Here is a 13,076-nt window from a genome sequence, read left to right as displayed (position 1 = left end):
AGGGGTCCTGAGCAGAATGTCCTTTTCAGAAATGTGGAGCTCCCTTCTTTCACCAAAAAAGACAGGCTAAAGTGGCAATCTGTGTGAGATTGTTGCTTCTTAATTGCCACCCTTCAGAAAACCCAGCCTGCTATTGTGGCTGAACCTGCTTTGCAGCAATGCAGAAAATGATGTGTAAATGCTTCCTCAAGCGCTGTGTGTTCAAATTCATTCATAGAAATTGCCTGATTTGGAATTGCTCTCTACAGCAATCTGACACAGATCAGGCAGCACGGTGGCTCAGTGGTTAGCACACCTGCCTCACAGCGCCAGGGACCCGAGTTCGATTTCAGCCTCAGGTGACTGTCTGGAGTGTGCACATTCTCCCTGTGTCTGTGTGGGTTTCATCTGGGTGCTTCGGTTTCCTCCCACAGACCAAAAATGTGCAGGTTAAGTGGATTGACCATGCTAATTCATCTGTGGTGTCCAGCGATGTGCAATCTAGGTGAATTAGCCATTGGAAATGCAGGATTACAGGGATAGGGAGGGTGAAGGTGGGATGCTCTTTGGAGGGTAGGTGTGGACTTGCTGGACCGAATGGTCTGTTTCTGCACTGTAGGAATTCTATAAGATCAGATGTTTTGAAATGTAAAAATCTGCAAAGAAATCTTGTATGATATATGCCTCCATTTTATAGAACTGAAGCTTTTGAATCTGATGAAACAAAGAATCAGATCCCTCTATCTGCGCAAGTAACAACGTGCTCACATTTTCTAGAGCTATTTGTCCATTGTCACGGTGACTTTAAAGGTGAATGACCCATTGTGAGATTTGATTTATAACCAGTGTTGGGTTTGGTAACCTCGTGATGCATTTTGTGTGTATGTACAAAGTTCAGTTTTAGCAAAACTGTTCTATAAAAGGCTGATGGTGATTTGCATTATCTAAAATTTGGTGTTTCTGTTGTAGGGAACAACAGTGTCTTGTAGATGTGGGTAAGGTCTTGAAAGATTCTAATTATTAACTATTTCAGTCAAGATAGAGTAGATTTTATTTGCTCGATGTTCCCATTTGTTGTTATATTTTTTAATTTGACAGATTCACATGTCATCTTTGATCCACCTGGCCTTGTCAGTTCTGTTACTGAGAATTCAGTCAAAGAGTTAAAGCAGCTGCTGCTCACGGGCACTCCGCAGGAGGCAAGCATGATGGACTGAATGGTCTCCTTCTGTATGGTGAGCTTCTATATTCCATGGTTCAGGTTATATGCTATCTGAATCATATATTTATTCTCAGTTTGCAACTCTAATGTTTAGTGCATCAATGGTTACCAACACCAAATGTAAGTACTAATGATTTGTAATAACATATAAGTATATAACATATAACATATAAGTAAGTATATATCAATACATTTTTTAAAAAATGCATTTTAGTCGACTTTTTCTACTGTTTTCTACCCTCCAATACAACACTGAGGTGTTAATTTCTGAAGAAGCAGTGCTATGACCATCTAATTATTAGTGTTTGCAATCACATCAATGGTTGATGTTTGAGCAAATGTTTTTCTTTGCTTTTCGTGCAATTTATTACACCAACAGCTGCATCAGCTTGTTTTGGAAAATGGGTAATTTAGCAGATATAACATGTTGGGTAAATGTGTTCCTCACATGAAGTGCAAAGCCAGTTTATTAATTACAGATTTGGTACAGTAGGTCAGAAAAATGGACACCATTGCTTTGCAGACTTTCTTTTGGATTACTTATAGTTTTAGCAGTTTTCAGCATAGTAAAATAGCGTGCTGTAGGGATGGGAAGGATCCCTTAGAAACAAGCATATATCAGACCAGTGTTTTCTTAAAATGTGTCCATGTTAAAGTATTGGGCAACATTTTTGTGATTGCAGTGCGTGCACAGAGCAGAAAGACGTTTTTACGTAGTGATGTACCTGAGGAATTCATGACCAGTGCGATTGAAACAAAGACCATTGAACATTTAAAAAAACAGTTTAGTTAGGTGGTTTCAAAGAAAGGTTAGATAGGAAGATGAAAATAGGGCAGGCACGTTAGGTTAGGGGCTAAGACAGAAGTTGATGGAAAAGCCCAGCAGGTTTGGCAACATCTGCGAAGAAAGAAATCTGAATTAATGCTTCGGGCCCAATGGCCCTCCCTCAGAACACTAAGTTAGTGGCTACTGTTTGTGTCACTGGCTGGTTGTTTCAAGTGCTCTGTTTCATTCTTATAATTTCAATATGATTAATTCATTAAAATATAACTTTAGTTTTGGAGTAATTGTGTTTGGTGTATTTGAGAAAATCGCGTATCTTGGGCGATGGGTGGGGTGCACTGTGAGGATTGAAAATGCCAGATTAAGAATAATATTCTGTACCTTTCAATAATTTACTAATGGAAATTAACCCCATTTTTCAGCATCTTGATCACTGGCAAGAGTAGTTAGGCTGAGGAATATGCTTCATCCTGTATTTTAAGCCAAATTGTTATCTGCATTTTGAGATACTGGTCTGAAGTACCTCAGGCTATGGGTGTCTGCACATATGCTGTACCTGGGGTTGCTTGTGCCTCTTCCTAATTAAGGCTTTTCAACTCTTGATGTGCTGTAATGCTCCTTTATTCACATCTATACATGGTACTTCCTCCAATATCACCTCAAATATGCACAATGTGCTAGGAGCTTACATGAAAAAAAAAGCCTGTTCAGCAAGCAAATGACCATGTCTAAGGGGAATGGTGCCTAGGAAGTGCATCAAGGAAGCCCTCAGTCAAGAGGGGACCCTGGCACGGGAAGTCAAGGGCAGCTTCTGAAATCAGTCTGAGGTGGGTAGTGTTTGCCTTGTCAGGCGTGTAGTTGGGATGTTCAGTCAGGCAGTCTGTACTTCCTGCAGTCCAGAGAATGGGTCACAGACAGCCTTATGGATCCATTGTGCCCAGTCTGGAGGCTATTGTGCATACAGTTGATGTGATGAACGGACATCAGTCAGTGGTATGGGAACTTCCCACCTGAGGCTCTGTGGTTAGGTTGCTCTGTAAGATGGGTCACAGCCAATCCATTGGATCTGTCCAAAAGGTAAAGACGGATGAAATGGCAGGGTAAAGGGTTCTGCTATTGCATGAAAGAGCCTTGTGGGAGTGGGGGCTGCAGGCTAGGTGGCAGGGAGCGTGACATTTATGAAGCAGGGGAGAGGGGGCAACTGCATACGTAAGGGGGGGGGGCACGATCAGCAAACCATGAGTAGGAAAACGTTAGCAATAGCTTGTGGTGAACTTTATCCACAATAAGGATCACATAGCTTCCAGAGGGGGACAGTGTATGACCACAGTTAGCATGGCCACCTCAAATGTGAGGGGCTGGGGGTAGGGTGGGCAGCTGCAGGCTGATGTAAGTGGATTAGGTAGAGGGGAGATGTGAAGTCTATAGGATTGATGGGAAAGGCTGCCAGAAAGATGTGCGGATGTTGGTGTACTGTCTGAGGGACACTCCATAGAACTCCTACAGCGTGGAAACATTCAGCTCAACACTGACTATGCCTGCAAAGAGCATCCAACTCAGACCCATCCCCCAAACCTTGCATTCCCTATGGCTAACCCACCCTGAACACTATGGGTAATTTAGCATGGCCAATCCACCTCATCTGTGCGCCCTGGCAGGAAACCGGAGCATCCAGGGGAAGCCCACACAGACACGGGGAGAATGTGCAAACTTCACAAAGACAGTTGCCCGAGGGTGGAATTGAACCCAGGCCCCTGGCGCTGTGAGGCAGCAGTGTTAACTACTGAGCCACTGTGTCACCCAGTGGTTAGCCACTTGCCTTCGCCTATCATTGTCTTGAAAAATTCCAACCATGCAAAGGCAAAGAAAATGGCTGTGACACACCCAGACTGGGCAGAGTAAGTGGCTGACCCTGTGGGGAAGGCAGCTGCAAATTTCAGTGACGTGAGGCCCTTTGAAAGGCAGCAACATTAAACACAGGCCCATACAGTATAGAGGGCACACACCTGTGGGCTCACAATCCCTACAGTGTTCCCCATTCACCTCCCTACCCCAAACATTGCTGGATGATAAATGTAAGACCAACAACTTTGGCAATTAACGCCTCCTGGCTCAGAGGTCGGGTCATTACTACTATGTTTCAAGAACCCTTAATGGATCAGACCAACACTTAAATAGTTCCACCTGCAGTTGTCAATTGTCCACCAAACACATCTCCAAACCTCTTGAGTAACCTCACATTGTGTCGTAGAATCATACAGTACGGAAATGGACCCATCAGTCCAATTCATCCATGCCAAACAAGTTTCCCAAACTAAACTAGTCCCAGTTGCCTGTGTTTGGCCCATATCCATCTAAACCTTTCCTATTCATGTGCCTATCCAGATTTTTTTTGAACGTTGTAACTGTACCTGTATTCACCACTTCCTCTGGCAGTTCATTCCACACATGAACCACCTTCTGCGGGAAAAAGTTGTCCCTCAAGACCCTTGTTAAATCTTTCTCCTCTCACTTTTTAAAAGAAAAATGCTGTCAACTTTCGAACTCACCCACCCAATGGAAAAAACCTTTGCTATTCACCTTATCAATGTCCCACACGATTTTATAAACCTCTATAAGGTCACCCCTCAACATTCTATGCCAAAACAATTCCTTCCACCACCATTATTCTCCTTCCCCTACCACTGAGGCTCATGACCATTCTGCTATGTGCCTCACTGTGAAAGTTAATGCCATTATCTTTAACTCAGTCAGAACCATATCATTCTCAGTATCAGCCTCACTATGTGATTGAAAGAACAGTCTTTATATCTTTCTGTCTTGGAATCCTTCCTGGGTCGGACATTTTAATTCTCTCCTAATCTTTAAAAGGAAACCAGATTAGGAATTTGGTTAAAACCACCATGGGTGAAAATGCTAAATAATACAAAGGGTGCAGGCGAACCTTTGAAATTTTACAGAAGTATGTAAATGTTTAGCTCAATTTGGTCAGTGGTTTCTTCTCCATTTAAAGCTAGATAATCTAGGCATTGATATAATTTTCACTGAATGTCTGAGAAACAGCCAGGTCCAAATCAAAGAATCCATTGTTTAAAATGTGTGGCATTAGTAGTCTATGCATGCCTTATGTTTTTTGCCTTTCTGTTTAGTTGGTCAGGAGAAGTGACTGAGCTGTGAGAATTTTGGAGCAAGAATCATGCTTGCTTTATTTTCACTGTTCCCAAAAATTGGGCAGAGTGATGGAGAAAATTAGTTACTTATTTAGTCATTGGTGCAAATACATTCTCGAGAAAAAGGGATGCTATATTTGAATCATGTTACACCAAAAATGTTCCATTTTTAAAGAAATCATTTCTTAGAGATTTCAGAGTTCAGCATGAATGAATGTTAGGCCACTGGAGAATAAGAATGGGTAGTTAACAGTAGATAATAAGGATGTTGTGAATGAAATGAAATGAACAAATTTTTCACTACAAAGAATGCATAAACATCCCAGTTACAACTGTAAATTAGGAATTGGAAGGAAGAGAGGAACTTGGTGAAATTATATTCACCAGGGAAGGACAAACTGATAGAGCTGCAGCCTGCATGTCATTGGGTCCTGATGGACTTTATCCTAGGATTTCAATAGAGATTTCTAATGTGGTGGCAGATGAATTAATTTAATCTTCTGAAGTTCCCTAGATTGTGGAACCTTCCATGAAACTGGAACTTAGTAAATTAAACCTCTTTTATTCAAGAAGGAACGAAGGCAGGAATTTAGCTTGGAGCTGGAGGCAAAACAGGAAGCTGGGCAGGAAAGCTGTCCTTTGAGGGTGGGACTTTCCTGCTCCTTTGACGCTGCCTGGCCTGCTGTGTTTCCTTCAGCTCTACACTGCATTATCTCTGGCTCCAGCATCTGCAGCTCTTGCTATCTCTTAAGAGTTCAGCTTGATGGCTATCATGGGGAATGTGTTAGAATTGATTATTAAGGAGGTTATAACTGGGCATTTGGAAAAATCGCGATAATTGGGAAGGGTCAGCGTGGTTTTGGTGAAAGGGAGGTGATGTTTCATCAATCATTTGAAGTTCTTTGAAGAAGTAGCATGCTCTTTGGACAAGGGATGTCTGTAGATTTACCATACCTGGATTTCCAGAAGGTATACAACAAGGTTGACATGTAGGTTAATGTGTAAAATAGAAGCACATTGCAGAAGGGATAATGTACTGACAAAGATTGGTTGGCAGGCAGAAAACAAATAGTATGCTTAAATGGGCACCTCTCAGTTTAGCAGGATGTGACAGATGGGATCCTGCAGGAGTTTGTGCGGGGCTTCCAATTTTTATAATTTATATGAATTACTTAGAAGAGGGGAGTGAAGGTATAGTAGCTAAATTTGCGGATGCTGCAAAGATACATAGCAAGGTATTTTGTGAAGACAACGTAGGGAGGTTGCACACCAATACAGGTAGAGTGAGTGCGTGGGCGAAAAGGAGGTCCATCGAAGGGCAATAGCATTAAACCTACACAGCATGGGCGAAAGACATCTGTTATCACATAATGCTGTCTGTGGACTTCACACGTTTACCGACTGCGTCCTGGCCTCGAGCACTCTCGACTACATGACTCAACGTTACAAATCCATCCCACTAATGGCTGTGAGGTACAAGCATGTTTTGTAAGCTGGAAAGTTGCTCCCAATTTGCCAAAGTCACAATCACTTCCCAAGGTTCCCTTGCCAGCACAAAGTGCAGAAGCTATTCACTTGACACCTTGGACTATGAAATGTTAATGCCTTCACCCTAAATGCAATGTTGTCTTTCATGGATACTGTGGGGGTTGGGGTGAAGGGCAGTGGAGAGAAATCCTCAATATTGCTGCGACACGTACAATCTGCTCCTGCACATGCACCAAAGGCTTGAGCACCGAAACGTCAGCTTTTGTGCTCCTAAAATGCTGCTTGGCCTGCTGTGTTCATCCAGCTCCACACTTTGTTATCTTTGGCTTGAGCAATAGCTGTCTGATACAGGGGAACAATGTGTGATGTCCATCAGGAGACATCTCACCAGTCTGTTTGTTGGAGGCATCCATGTATCAATATCCTGGAGACGTTCAAATGTTATTTGTGATGCTGCATCTGCTGAGTGATCAAATTACAGAGGAGTTACTTTGTCCCTGATATTGGCCCCATTGGCTCATTGGAACCGTTCCAGTAGAGCCGTGCACACAAGTATGTGCTCTCTGCACCAAGGGCTGCAAAACAAATGGATGAGGAGCATGTACACTGACAAGTGCAGGACCAACATCAAGCTGCAGCTAATGTGGACCCGCTCCTTATTTTAGAACTTTCAGCCCTAGGTGCCCTCATGTTGAGATGAAGCTACAGGAGAGCCACAGCTGCTTGTCTTTAATGGACTGCTGTGCAAATGGGAGGGAGATGGTGGTACTACACTCTGTCCAGAGGTAGATGTCATAATACCTTATGAGGATGCCCATGTATCTACAATACAACATCCCCTTCCACTGGGGCCAATGAGGTCTGTAGGATGTCATGACAGTCATTACAGGTTTCCATGCAGGTCATGTCTGGAGCTACATACTGATGCCACCCACCCAGAGGATGCAACTTGATCCTCAGAATCACTGCTTCAAACAACTGGAAGCTGCACAGGCTGTGGACTGGATGATGGGGATCTGTGGGAACTGAGATGAGTAAGAATCTGAGGACATTCCTCAGATGGAATAGCGCCTTCAGCATCCTACAGCAACAGCAGGAAGAAATTCTTTGTGAACATTGTTCAATGGAATGGATTTGCATGAAGCCATTTTTCACTGTCAATAGAAACCTTAGTGCTGCAGACGTTACAATCTCGTGTGTAATCATTAACTGCACTGTAGCTCACCATTTTCATCTTTCTATTGCTGTTCATGCTATTTAGTAAAAGTTAATGTTGCAAATGGATAGAAGTCCTCAAAACATCCAGTACTCTCTCATTGAAACCTGACAGCTTCCACACCAGCATGAAACTGTCCTTTAGACAGGATTAGGACGTCATGTTGTGCTGAGAATGGCTAACCTCTAAACCTTCATTCTTGTAGTTACAGCTAAAGTGACATTCAAACCCTCAGCTCATGTTAAAAGTGAACATTTATTTCCAGATGTGATAATGTATTTAAAATGATGTCACTATGCCATCTATGTGTCCTCATAAGGTCATCTTCTTTCTTTTCCTCCCATTATACCTGGGTGGAGGGAGCCTGCCCTACAGTGGAGCCCATTGGCCTTGGGATTTTGGGCAGACGACTTCAGGGTGTTTGTATTAAGAGGACCCGGGTTTTCTGAGTGTGTCTTGGCCAGGGACTGGTTCACTCTCCACGGCTTCACCTCACGCAGAATTGAGCATGGAAGACAGGGTGATAGTGGAGAGCAGAGGCATGTCTAGAGTGTCCTGAGAGGAGACTTCGGGACAGTTTGTATATGGTTCCTCCTCCAGCTAAATGACTACTGGCACTACTCTGTCACATTGTGAGGAAGAGGCACCTGGGCGCGGTCAGCTTTCCTGCTCCTCTGATGCTGCTTGGCCTGCTGTGTTCATCCAGCTCTACGCCTTATTATCTTAAATTAATCTAACTGTGGTAAGGTTCAACATTCAATCCAACCAGCTCACATGATTCATCATATTTACAAGCAGCAATTAATTCTTTACTTGACAACCAGACTTGCATTTAAATAGCAATGTTTAACATGATAAGGAATGGTCTTTAAGAATTACCTTCTATTTGATAAACTGGAGCCCAACAGAAAAGGGAAAAAAAAACTGGTTTGAAAGTCCGTTAGGTTAAAGAGTTTATGTACTTGCAATTGTACAATTCTGATGCTAATCTGCTTATGTCAGTAACAATAGGTCACAGGTCGGGCGAACAGTGACTTATGACTGCGGTGTGTTTTGTCAGGCCCTGTCAGGATCTGTCATTACACTATTGTTAGACGGCCTTTTTCAGCTGTGGTTTCAGTTTTTGTTTGTACAGGAATTCTTTCAGGATCTAGAATGAAAATCGTATGTTTTTTAATACTCTCGGAACGCCAAGATATTAATTCTGATCACCCAGTTATAGGAAGGATATTATCAAGCTGGAGAGGGTTCAGAAGAGATTTACCAGGATGTTGCTGGGTATGGAAGGTTTGAGTTATAGAGAAAGGCTGGACAGGCTGGGATTTCTTCCGCTGGAACATAGGAGATTGAGAGGCGACCTGATAGACGTTTATAAAATAATAAGAGGTATAGATAGAATTAATGGTAGTTGTCTTTTTCCTAGGATGGGGTATTTCAAAGCTTGGGGACACCTTTTTAAGTGAATTGATCTCTTGAAAATATGGTGAATCATGTGAGCTGGCTGCCCATACATTACAACAATGAGAGGAGAGAAATTTAAAAAAGACATGGGGGCAAATTTTTTACACAGAGGGTGGTTCGCATGCGGAATGAACTTCCAGAGGAAGTTGTGGATGCAGGTAAAATTACAACACTTAAAAGACATTTGGATAAGTACATGAATAGGAAAGGTTTGAAGAGATATGGGCCAGAGGCAGGCACGTTGCACTTGTTTAGTTTGGGCTTATGTTTGGCATGGACTGGTCGGATTGAAGGGTCAGAGATAATGGGAACTGCAGATGCTGGAGAATCCAAGATAACAAAGTGTGAAGCTGGATGAACACAGCAGGCCAAGCAGCATCTCAGGAGCACAAAAGCTGACGTTTCGGGCCTAGACCCTTCATCAGAGAGGGGTCTGTTTACCGACTCTATAACAAGTGGAGACTGTCACGATGTTTTGCCGACCTGTAGGATTGGATCATGTAGTGTAATGAAGTGACAACTTGTACTTTTAGAAGCAGAGAGATAATGAAGGGATATCACGGCTTGGGAATAATTTCAAAGACTCGATTGATTTTAACCAATGTTAAAGGCAACCTGAAGCCCTCAGATTTATTAAAGGGGTGGATAAAGGATAATGGTGTCACCGTGCTTTACGTGAACCTCCGAGAAAAAAGGGAGATGAGAGGTCGGAAGATAGTGATATGGTCCAGAATGAATCTATTTAGGAAGGAGAGGAATTTTAGAATAATAGTTCAGCAAAAGGAGCAGATGACAATCTCAATAAGTATTGGGCAAGGAAATGTGTTCTGTGGGGAGGCTATAAGGATGTAGACCTTTTGGAGGAGATATGCCTGTTAAGTCTTGACAGAGGGGTGGGCAAAAACTGCAGAATGATGAGAATCAGATTGCTGGAGCCGACTGTGGTTTGGGGAGTCACCACAACAGTGTAGTCCATAAGCTGTGATTTTTCACTAGAAATGAGAAAGGGGTTGGAGGAGCCTTGAGGGAGAGGATTCTGGAATAATAATTGGACTGAGAAAGGATTTGGGTGCACAGAGAGAGCCCTGTCGCTCCCCATGACTTCCAACTACTTCACTGTTTGCACCTCCACCATACATAGCAATTAGTCCTCTCCCCACATGTACATATTATAATTAATACTCTCATTGCCCCCACACACAGTGTAATTACCATCCTAAACTCCCTTTTACTCAACTGCAGCCCCCACAGTAATGAGCCCATCAAATTTCCCTGCCTCTTTGCAGACGTAGTAATTTGATCCCGCTCTCCCACACACAACAGGTAAGCAGGACTAGGAAGAGTTTCTAGCAGCTGCATTACAGTCCAGCATTGATTTACACAGTGCCACGCATGAAAATGATGATAGCTGAAAGAAAATCCAGACAACTGGTTCCTGGTTTTCGGAATTTGTGACTAGCAGGCTTGCGGGATGTGGGACAAAGATATTCCAAGGAAATTTCAGAATGAACACAACAAATGTTAAAAATATTGTGCAATTTCATAAACTGAGACAGTTGTTCCTCCATTCTGGATTCAATGTTGTGTTAATATATTTTAGATCATAACTTCTGCTTCCATTTTTTTTCTACTTTTTTGTTTTTGTGTTTCGTTTTGCATCTGGACAGCTGCTATCCAGCCAGTTACACCTCATTTGGGCACAGCTTTTATTTTTTATTAACTGTTTCCCCAGCCTTGCACCCTACCTCAAATCTTCCCTTTTGCCTTTGTTCACTCCCACAGTCTTTCATTTGCTACATAATGCTGTTTGCTGTGAAATCCCTTTCAGCCCCTAAACTCTCCTCCTCTCGGATCCAAAGTGTCACCACAATTTTCTCTCTCCCTCTCTCTCTCTTTCTCACTCTCACCCTCCCCCCCGCCCTGCGCAAGCACACACACACACACACACACACACACTCGCCAATCCCCAGCAGTAGATCAGTCGCCATGTCACAGACCAAAATCAGTTCTGGTTCGATCACTGTCATTGGCTGTTGTGAAATAATATTGACGAAGATGTGGGTGGGAATGCCATAACTTGGACTCAGTGTTTCTGGAAAATTCATTCATGTCCCTGCCCCTCATTTTCCCTTCCCATTTTTGCCTTCTGGGCATCTTGGCGCATGCAGTGCAAATGAGGACAAGATCAGGCACCACTTTGATTCCACTTCATGCCATGGATAATGGCTTTTTTCATTTAAAAGTATCAAGTATTGGCTCTGTAATATCCTTTATAGATGTGATTTATTTGAAAAACAAGACTTAATCTTAAGAATGTATTCTTCAGAGCTTTCTCTTTTTTTCCCTAAGAATCATTTTGCAAATGCTGTTCAAATCCTGTAATAGAGATAAAAAGAAACCATAATTTACTGAGTGACTAAATAAGAAGAATATAGATAATTGAGAAGCATTTCCAATAATAAGGTTATAGAAACTGCCAATTTGCAGGGAAAATTGCTTCCATATTGTTAGTAGTGTACAAATGGAGATTTGTGTTTAAATGCATATTACTTACTAATGATGCATCCTTGTATGTTTGAGGAAATGGCCTGAATCTCTCTCTTTCTCAAATGCAACTGCTTGGATTTTGAGGCTGTAATGAATGGTGAAATTGTCAGTAATTGGTGTCATTATAACTGTGAAATTGGCAGCATAATGGCACCCACACGTGTAATTAAAGGTGGAACTCCGGAAATTTCTCTAAGTGATTCTGTGTCTTGTTGAAGTCTGTGTGAACAAAAGATCGATGTACTGGCATGGACTTGAGCTAATTGTCTACATTTTATGAATTAACTTTGCTGCAAAAAGTTACAGCTTTACAGTGTTGAAGTTTTCATTTGTACATGATCAATATGGGAGGAATTTTCTGGTATTGAATCTCCCAGGAATCAGATTTTTTTTTGTTTAAATTTTGTTTGCAATGATTTGGCTAAAAAAATTTGTTCATACCTGTATGGCCTTTTCACATTTACATCACATGCTGGAACTGTACTTGTGACCCTAGTGCCGTATGCTTTTTACTAATGGGAATCTGACACGTGGGACAATGAAGATGAGTCAGTGTCCTTGTCAAAACGCTGACTAGAAGGAACTTTTACCCAACCCAGAGAATCTAAGCAAGCTGATGTTAGACTTGTGTGCCGACAGGAAAAATGTAATCATCCACCTCCATCACTTAAAGAGAGAGCCTTCAGTCATATTGTAAGAACTACACTGCTTTTCCAATGACTATGAAGGATCCACAGCAACTTAAGTGAACAGATAATTTCAGTCTGGCGAGCATGATGTACAACATCACCCAGAATACTATACAGAGGGAGTCATATACTACAGTACGTCCGAGTTCATCACTTTGACTTGCCCCAACAGCAAAGGGGAGACCTCTGTCCTGTAGGTTCATTTGCTTCCCAAAGTGTTTGGTTTGGTCAGTGAAACTCATTTCCCATTGAAGGCCCAGAAAGATGCAATTGTGACACATATAAGCAAATACGCGCAGCGGTTTTATTAATCAAATATGATGATTCTCTACCCAACTGTGGATTCTGAATGCTGATACAAGTAATCTGGGAAAGTGCTCATGATGTTTTTGTCCCCTGGCATTCAGACTTTGTGGCCCCAGTTGTTAAATGGAATCAAGTTGCACCCTACTGCAGGATCAGTGATGAGACATGAAAGATATGAGTGTACAGGTGTATGTGTACCAAATGGTGGAGAGGA

At 42.3% G+C, this 13,076-nt stretch overlaps 1 protein-coding gene across 3 annotated transcripts in view; it reads left to right on the top strand.

Moving 5' to 3' along the window:
• Nucleotides 1–13,076, top strand: part of eepd1 (endonuclease/exonuclease/phosphatase family domain containing 1) — a 151,115-nt gene that overhangs the window by 5,872 nt on the left and 132,167 nt on the right. For 2 of the 3 annotated variants that reach the window (XM_048520090.2, XM_048520072.2), the window contains exon 2: nucleotides 1,078–1,214. The gene's annotated coding sequence lies outside the window, so the exon portion shown is untranslated. Of the gene's footprint in view, nucleotides 1–883; nucleotides 975–1,077; nucleotides 1,215–13,076 lie in introns of those variants that run through there. The other variant, XM_048520082.2, reaches the window with a different exon arrangement.

This window comes from Stegostoma tigrinum, chromosome 2, assembly GCF_030684315.1.
Source record: "Stegostoma tigrinum isolate sSteTig4 chromosome 2, sSteTig4.hap1, whole genome shotgun sequence".
Lineage (NCBI taxonomy): Eukaryota > Metazoa > Chordata > Chondrichthyes > Orectolobiformes > Stegostomatidae > Stegostoma > Stegostoma tigrinum.
This window is presented reverse-complemented; position numbering and strand designations above follow the sequence as displayed.